The sequence below is a fragment of the Colobus angolensis genome, unplaced genomic scaffold (genome assembly GCF_000951035.1).
Source record: "Colobus angolensis palliatus isolate OR3802 unplaced genomic scaffold, Cang.pa_1.0 Scaffold1, whole genome shotgun sequence".
Taxonomy (NCBI): Eukaryota; Metazoa; Chordata; class Mammalia; order Primates; family Cercopithecidae; genus Colobus; species Colobus angolensis.
In genome coordinates this window covers 1,813,190-1,822,555 of record NW_012110918.1, presented here as the reverse complement: position 1 = coordinate 1,822,555, position 9,366 = coordinate 1,813,190, and positions in this window count along the sequence as shown.

Here is a 9,366-nt window from a genome sequence, read left to right as displayed (position 1 = left end):
TATTCAGGAGGCTGAGGCAGAAGAATTGCTTGAACCCAGGAGGCAGAGGTTGCAGTGAGCCAAAGTTGCGCCACTGCACCCCAGCCTGGGCGACAAGAGTGAGACTCCATCTCAAAAAAATAAAATAATATAAAGAAAAGGAAACTCAAACGTCATCTGCAAAAGTAAACATTTATTTGGCTTTTACTGCCTATGAGGATAAATAGCCACTCCATATGCTACAGCCCCAGCTTCTGATGGCGGGGGTAGGATTGATGTGTGAATAAATTAACAAAACACTTTCACTTACCATATAAAGTCAAAGTAGCAATTCAGAAAGTCATTAATCAAATCATTTTATAACAAGTATATAGCACCATAAGGGAACACCCAATGCTAGTTTTATCTAAGCGTCCCTACTTCTAAGTATTAACGCATTTTTACAGAGGAAAACCACTGTTGAAAAGAAAAACAGGGTTTTTTTTGTTTTGTTTTGTTTTGTTTGGTTTGGTTGTTTGGTTTTGTTTTTTGAGACAGGATCTCACTGTGTCACCCAGGCTGGAGTGCAGTAGCACAATAACACTTTATTGCAACTTCGACCTCCCAGGCTCAAGTGATCCTCCCACCTCAGCTTTCCAAGTAGCTCAGGTAGGGCGTCGCACCACCATGCCCAGCTACTTTTTGTATTTTTTGTAGCAATGGTGTTTTGCCATGTTGCCCAGTCTGGTCTTAAAGTTCTGGGCTCAAGCAATTCGATTGCCTCAACCCTCCAAAGTGCTGGGATGACAGGCATGAGCCACTGCAGTCAAGCACAGAAAGGCAGTTCTAACTGTCCACCTCCACCACTTTTCTCTGTATTCAGGCATTACTGGCCATTTCATCTTTGAGGCTAAGATAATGCTTTGACCTGGCATTACTACAAAACCTCTAGGTTTCAAATTACACTCAGTCTTCCATGGATTCTATCTTTTTGGAACTAAACCTTCAAGAGTTCATCTCTAATTAAAGTAACTTACAATTTGGGGATGGGTAACCAATCAAAACTGAGGTACCAAGGGCTGAACCCCTCTTGAAGACAGAATAATGGAAAACCCTGGCTTTGAAACCCATAACTTTGAAAACCAGCGGGCAGCCAGAGGCCACACAGTGTAAGCAGTGGTCAATGCAGTACGTAGGGAGGACAGATCCTCTGCTCAAGTTGGCCATAAGGACAGATCCTCTGCTCAAGTTGGCCAACCTCATGATTCTGCCCAACTCGGACTTCAGTCTCCTATCTCCTGGTACATACAACTCAGCTCTCAGAACACCGCAGCAGATGAAAACAACTGTGCATTCCTTTTCTGAAAGGCTGATGACTCAATCCCTACTACCCCCTTTCTGTTTAAAGGCCACCTTCCTTAAGTAGTTTTGTTTTCTAGAATCTCTCAGTTCACACAGCCAAGAGGAGGATCATTCTTTTTTTTCTTCCCTTAAACACCAAGTTTCATTCTTATAGAAGTAACAGAAACCACCATCCTGCTCAGATGAGCCAATGGAAATATCTTCTCTGAAACAGGCCTTCAAACAAAATATCAAAGGGGAAGAGTAGCTGATTTTTTTTTTTTTTTTTTGAGATGGAGTCTCAGGCTGGAATGCAGTGGCACTATCTTGGCTCACTGCAAGCTCTGCCTCCCAGGTTCACGCCATTCTCCTGTCTCAGCCTCCCGAGTAGCTGGGACTACAGGTGCCCACCACCACGCCTGGCTAATTTTTTGTATTTTTAGCAGAGATGGGGTTTCACCGTGTTAGCCAGGATGGTCTCGATCTCCTGACCTCGTGATCCGCCCACCTCAGCCTCTCAAAGTGCTGGGATTACAGGCGTGAGCCACTGTGCCCGGCCGAGTAGCTGATTTTTTAACCCTTAACACTGAAAAATGCAGAGCTTCGGCTGTAATCACAGACGAAGTACAATATGTGTTGTGTTCTTAGCAGGGAAATGACTCAAGATTCGAAACAACTTCTTAGTGGCATCATTGAAAGCACAAAAATGTGAATTATTTCCCAGCAGACCGCTCAAAATCCAGTGATGATCATTCAGGGACAACAGGCTCCTGTTGGTCATGGTTATTGGCAGAGCTTAATTCTCATGCTGTCTCTTGAGTATCTTCCTCAAAGAGCCTGGGTTTGTAGTACATTTTAATTTGTGATATTAAAAGACAATAGCAGCAAAAAAAAAAAAATAGGGAAAACAAGGGGAGGTTAGGTAGATGTAACAAACTATGTAACTGTTTGGCATTTGAAATAAGCAGGTCCCATTTTGAGAGGCTGTTTCTACCACTGTAATTAGAGAAGTGCATGGGTGTTGCTCCGCCTAAGGAGGGGGATAAAATGGAGTTGGCTTTCCCTTTCCCAGTACTGAAAGCAGTAGATAACACTGTTTCAGCTCCACTGCCCCAGAGGAAGAGTGCATTTGAGCAGTACAGTGGATCGCTCTGTTCTCTGATGACTGACTTTGGAAGTAGCCAGTGCAAGACAGAAACTACCAACTGGAAACAGACCTTCCAGACTTGACATTCAACTTCATGAATGTCCATACCACACAAATCTACTCCGCTGTCATCTTCTCCTTTCTCTGAGACAGGGGAAAACGTGGGCAAGGACTAGATCTCTGCTAGTCTAAAGGAGATGAAGATGAAAGGAGTGCTAGGAATACATCAAGCAAAAAACATTCAGCCAAAAATAAGAAGGCAACTCCGAGTCATGTAAAAAGGGTCACTTTAGAGCTGCAAAGGAACACGCTTGTCTTTATCTCTGAGGACCTTAAGAAAAGTATTTCCGGCCAGGCGCGGTGGCTCAAGCCTATAATCCCAGCACTTTGGGAGGCCGAGACGGGCGGATCACGAGATCAGGAGATCGAGACCATCCTGGCTAACACAGTGAAACCCCGTCTCTACTAAAAAATACAAAAAAAAACTAGCCGGGCGAGGTGGTGGGTGCCTGTAGTCCCAGCTACTCGGGAGGCTAAGGCAGGAGAATGGCGTGAACCCGGGAGGCGGAGCTTGCAGTGAGCTGAGATCCGGCCACTGCACTCCAGCCTGGGCGACAGAGTGAGACTCCACCTCAAAAAAAAAAAAAGAAAAAGAAAAGTATTTCCTACTTGGAAATCTACTACACATTCATCTTTCTCCTCCCCAGAAGAATGGCCCTTGGTTTCACCATTTCAGGCAGCAAATTCTGACAATGGTTTTCTGTGTTACTTGCCCTGGTAATATCCGTTTTCAGGGTTGCACACCTATATTGCAATATAAAGAAGAATGGTACAGAGTCCATGAAGGGAAAATGGGAATAAGCCAATAAGTCTCTCTCCAGAGAAACGTCCTTCTCTTCCCCAAGATACAACATAAATGAAAGTAGAAATAACCTTAGTGTTTCACATGCTTGTAAAATGCCACTCTCTAAACAGCATAAATTACAAACTCAGTTTTAAGGACTGAAACTCACTTATTTCTTTAGTCTTCAAGTACCTACTCATCATTTACTAAGTAAAATGAAGATAAATATTTTGGATCTAAAGCTATATTACTTACTGCATGAATATGTGAGTCACTGGGAGCATACACACCTCTCTAGTTAAAGAAAGGAAGAAAAACTATGCTTGCTGCAGATATTTTACCTACTAACCAAAGCAACACACTACATACTAGTAGATAGAAAGCACTGCCTCATCGTGTAAAAGTACTCTAACGTATGAGGAATACAAAAAGCAGTTTCTGGCCGGGCGCAGTGGCTCAAGCCTGTAATCCCAGCACTTTGGGAGGCCGAGACGGGCGGATCACGAGGTCAGGAGATCGAGACCATCCTGGCTAACACGGTGAAACCCCGTCTCTACTAAAAAATACAAAAAACTAGCCGGGAGAGGTGGTGGACGCCTGTAGTCCCAGCTACTCGGGAGGCTGAGGCAGGAGAATGGCGGTAAACCCAGGAGGCGGGGCTTGCAGTGAGCTGAGATCCGGCCACTGCACTCCAGCCTGGGGGACAGACCGAGACTCCGTCTCAAAAAAAAAAAAAAAAAAAAAAAAAAAAGCAGTTTCAAACTCCAGCTCTCATTTCCAGAGGGTGTGTTGCCAAAGGTATGAGTGAGAATGAGTTATTCTCCCGCAGAAGAATGATGCTCTATCAAACAAAACCAAGAAAAAAAAAATGAGTGCATTAAAAGAAAACTTAAACACTCTACAATGGTCAGATGTTAATAGAAAGATTAATTTTGAGGTAAGAGCCAAAACAGAAAATGCTGGATAACTATATTTGTGGGATTAAAAGCATCATCCCGAGGTAACACATCCTTCTTAATTAAGTTACAACAAACAACAAAATATAATGGACTAGCATATGCCTGCTAGAAGTCAAATACAGAGGAGACACAGTAAACAAAATATAACAAGCAGACAGCATGTTACAAATAAATGTATACTATTGGAAAAAGTTTCTGTGAACTATAATTTGTAAATGCAGTACGGTAATTCATTATTTAAAGAGATCTAGGTTAAATTCTTCACCAAAGCAAAGAACTATATAGAAAGCACATAGTCACTTCTCTAATTTATCTAGTTTGTAAATCCAGAGTTTCAAATATTATGTAAAGTAAGGCAATTCACACAACACAAATGGCTAAAACACATTTGAAAAAAAAAATGTTCACACTCACCCAGAATGCAGGAGATGGAAATCTAAAAGAGGGGCCCCTTTTCACCTACCAGATTGGTAAAAAATGTAAAAGATGTATATTATCTAATATCTTCACTGGTAAAACTGAAGGGGAAGTCCCACTAATACACACAAAAAAAACGTGCACTGGAACTCTTTTGACGAGTAATTAAGCAGTACCCGTTAACATTTAAGATGCACACATACACACTTCTGACTATCTATTGTAGAAATACCTATACTAGTGTCCAATAATGCTCTTGACAAAGGTATTTGTACTAGTAGGAACTGAGTACCAAAATACCCCTCAATAGAGGAATGGGTGAATAAATTGGATATATCCACACACGCAGCCACTAAGCAGAGTAAGGCAGAACTGATGCTTTGATGTGGAAGAATATCCACCATCTACTGCTGAGTGAAAAAAGCAAGTTGCAAAGTGGTATAAAACGTTGATCTCCTTTTAAAAACTAAGTATGTGTGAGTGAGTGAATGAATGGTTGTCTCAAACAGAAGCTACTCCTGGAGGTGGGAAAAGAGAAGGGAATCAATTTCACTTTTTATTTGATACAGTTTGAAATTTTTATGGGTTTCACTTTTATAATTTAGGTAAAAGGGAGTTATGCTGCCATGAGACTATTAATCTGCTAATCCACTAAAAGTTCCAGAGACGTTCTGGGGCAAACCATGCAAAACCCCCTGGAGCCTAATAATATGGTCACTGGGATTTCCACAACAGAATCTGCTCAGATGAGCAGGTCTAAGAGGAACCAACCTTATTCTAATCAACTTTACTTTTTATTTATGCAGAAAATGATAAAAGTTTTAGAACAAGATAACCACTTTCTCCCAGACAAGTAGTACTGAGAAGATTCAGTACAAAAATTTTCTTATAGATTTATATAAGTCCCCACCCAAACCAAAAATATCACCAAAAATAACAGATGTCATCACATTGGCCCAGAGTCTTACATCTTTAAACTCCCTAAAGTCATGTTCAAGCCTAGGCTCAAATCTCACCTACAAAGTTCAGGCCCACAACTTTGAGAACTAGAAAGAGCTGCATTTTCCTTTCATCTTTTGTAGAGACTGGTATAACACATCTTTCTCTTTATTCTCTTTTTAAAAGGAATATCCCTTGATTTTCAAATGTAACTCTGAAAATGATATACTCAGTAGGGGTTTTAAGCACATCTTGGAGAAAAATGTGCTTGGAGAAAGAAAGGTAGAATATTAAATGAATAATCATACCATAAAACACTCCCACCTAAAATATGTTTAGAAAACGTATATAAGAAACAAGTTCACAAATTTGAAGAAGTTTTTAAAAGGCAACCAATTTACTAGCTAGCACAACCTCAAAGTTGTAAGAAAGTACACAGTGCCTTTCTCTCTAATGCACTTAATATTAAACAGTGTTAGGATAATATTTTCCAGGCTAGAATGTACTCTCTGCTTGCCCTAATAATAAATCTATGCCCAGATGGGAAATGGAACCAGAACTAAATAAACACAACACAGACAATGAGCAGGAGAGCCGGAAAAGTTAGCTAATGAGCCTGTGATGCCTTCACGATCTATAAAGTGGGTTTCTTCAAAAAGGAAAAGTCAAACAAATAGAATGGAGAGTACAAAAAGTTAGGTATTTGATGTGTGTGGAATATAATTACAGATCAGAGGGGGAAGTAAATGGATTCCTTTCTGTATGTGATGGCTGGTATCACGTGTTGTCAGATACGTAAGCTTAAAGAAAAGCATGTCACATAGACAAGCCATAGAAATCAGTCATCATCAAGTCATCGAAAAAACTTTAAAACATGCAAACTTTGTTCTGGGTAACAACTGGTAATCTAAACAAAACAAACCCTTACTAGAATGAAATGTGGCCTAAAATTAGATGCAGTGAGTCCAACTCAATACATAAGTAAAAGCGATGAAGAATAAAAACAAAGAGGAAGAACAAGGAAGAAAAGCCACTTGAATACAAAGTGATTCCATTTTTTTCTCAACACCCACACAAAGACAGCAGTTTCTGACAAGAATGTTCTCGGCAAAAAATAAAATTACAGGAAGGCTTTTTTTTTTTTCCCCCAATGAGAAAAAGGCAGCTCTATATGCAGATTAGTAGGCTCAAATTATTTAAGGCCCAAATTTACAGCCCTCATATTTCAAAACTATTATCTAAATAACCTTTTTTTTATTGGAAAGAAAAGATGACTGGAAATACTGTTCTTGTTTGGAATGCTTATTTCATGTTGTGCTTGAAAATAAAATCAAAAGTGGCAGCTTACCTTGGCACTGGAAGCCCTGTTTCCCAAATCCCCTGAAAAACAAAAATAAAAACAGAATCTCTTAACATATTTTCTGTTGAATAGCATATTTTAAACAAGTTATGTGACCAAGTACTCCACTACTAAAGGTGTGTACGTGAAATCCCATGACTTAATAGAAAAAACATACCTAAATATCTAGCCAGATTACTGTGTAAATTCAACCTTGAGGGGAAAAAAAATCTTGCCTATAAAGGATCACTGAACTATTCCAATATATCAAGCTTCTTTCCAATTTTTATACTATGTTATCAATACTTAAATTTCAAGACAAGAACATGACTGTATATTCAAACTTGTTGGCTACAATATTCAAGTAACAAGAGTTTATGGTTAAAATTTTAAAAGGAAGTTACTTAATTTTGTTCCTGAAGATCAAATGAAAATTGTTTTTTTCCCTCCCTAAAGACAACAAAGTGGGCTTACTTATTATGCATTTGTTTAAAGTATTATGTGTCTAGAAATTGCCAAACAGCATCACTTTTAACATTTAATTTTGGCTTAAGGAACCAGAACCTAGAAAATATCATTCCTATTGTTTGCATTTGAGATTACCATGATCTAATTTCTACTGAGAACCGACAGCAGTCAAAGCACATACGGAGGGTATTTTGTTCTTGTAAATGACTTTAGAGAATTTACCCTGTAAGCAGAGAACCCTGACATGGACATTCAATTGCAGGTATTGTTCTACTAGGATTAACTGCATTAACATTTCTTCAGAAGGCTGAGCGTCATAACCTCTTGCTTCACATAGAATGTTTAATGCACAAAGTATTTCACATACTTTTAAAATTAACTTAGAGTCATCCCCCCTCACCAAAAACCATAATTAACTCTAAACATTTCACTTAAAAATATCAGTGATTTAATATTGAAATAAACTTGTAAATCAAGGACCCCGTAGAAACAATAATGAAAGCAAACTGAAAAAGACAATCCCTGTAGATGGTTTCCTGGGACTTCCAATTGGTTCGTTTACAATTAAATGCAGAGAGCTGCAGGGATACTGGGGGGGGGGGGGAGCCTTTATTTTCCACTTCACAATACTGCTGGTGACCTGAGCGCCTCTTCAGCTCATCAAGGGCTGATCCTTCAAGGGCAACTGATAGTGGAAAGACACTAACTAGCCTCGGTCGCCTGCAAGTCCCTTTCTAACTCTCCCACTTCCTGCAAAAGTCACCAGCAGTCTGTTCCCTTTTAATGGACTCTCACAGTTGACCACCTCCTCTTAACCAAATGCAATATTCTCTTTGCCCTGATGCTTCGAAATTGTATTTTAAATAGCCTTATCTACGATTACCTACTCCTTTGAGCACAATCGCTTCATGTGCTGACTAGACAGTGGAAATCATTCATAGAGGTGGCTGTGCTTTTCATAAAAGTGTACTTGGGAGCAGATGTCTAAAAAGGAAAGGGAAAATTAAACACCTTATTAGCACCACGATCATGGGACCTGACCTTTGGGATGTTTTTCCCCAGGTGTGATGGATTCAGACAGAGCCATCCATATTATGTTCACTCTAGTGGCTCAAGATAACTGTGCCACACAGCTGGCTGGTGGCAGGATTCACTCCGTGACTGCCACCCTGGGCAGCTCCCCCTGGCCTAGAAGGGGAGGGAGCTAAGAAGCCCTGGCCATAGCTGTCTTGTCAGGAACTTGCTACACGACAAAGAAGAGGTAGAAGAGTCAGGGCATCCGGCAACCTAAGAGAAAAACCAAACTACTGCTGCTCTAGAGGACCTAGAGCGCCTTTAGTTCCAGCTTTCTAAACTTTTGTGTGGTGACGGGGAGCTGGGAAGAAGGGTCACACACTTTTGAGAATCAGATGAAAGCTGTAATTCTCACCAGCAAAAAGATTCACAAACACAATTTCACCCAGTTTTACAGGGTTCAGAGACACCTGAAGCCCTTCTATGTATCGATTCTCCATAAGCCCCCAAGAATCCTTCGAGTTAAGAATGCCTGAATTCATTGGTGATTACCTGATCTCTGACACCTCTGGCCCTTATATTATTTTTCTTAAATAAGGCCTCTGTCCTCATCAAGAGAGTTACAGGTCTAATCTCGTGTTGACATGGTCTATTTTAATTTTCTTTGAGACGGAGTCTCGCTCTGTCTCGACCAGGCTAGAGTGCAGTGGCCCGATCTCGGCTCACTGCAGCCTCCGCCTCCCGGGTTCAAGCGAGTCTCCCGTCTCAGCCTCCCGAGTAGCTGGGATTACAGGCGTCTGCCACCACGCCCGCAAATTTTGTACTTTTACTAGTACGGGATTTCACCATGTTGGCCAGGCTGGTCTCGAACTCCTGACTTCAAGTGATCCGCCTGCCTCGGCCTCCCAAAGTGCTGGGATTACAGGCGTGAGCCACCGCG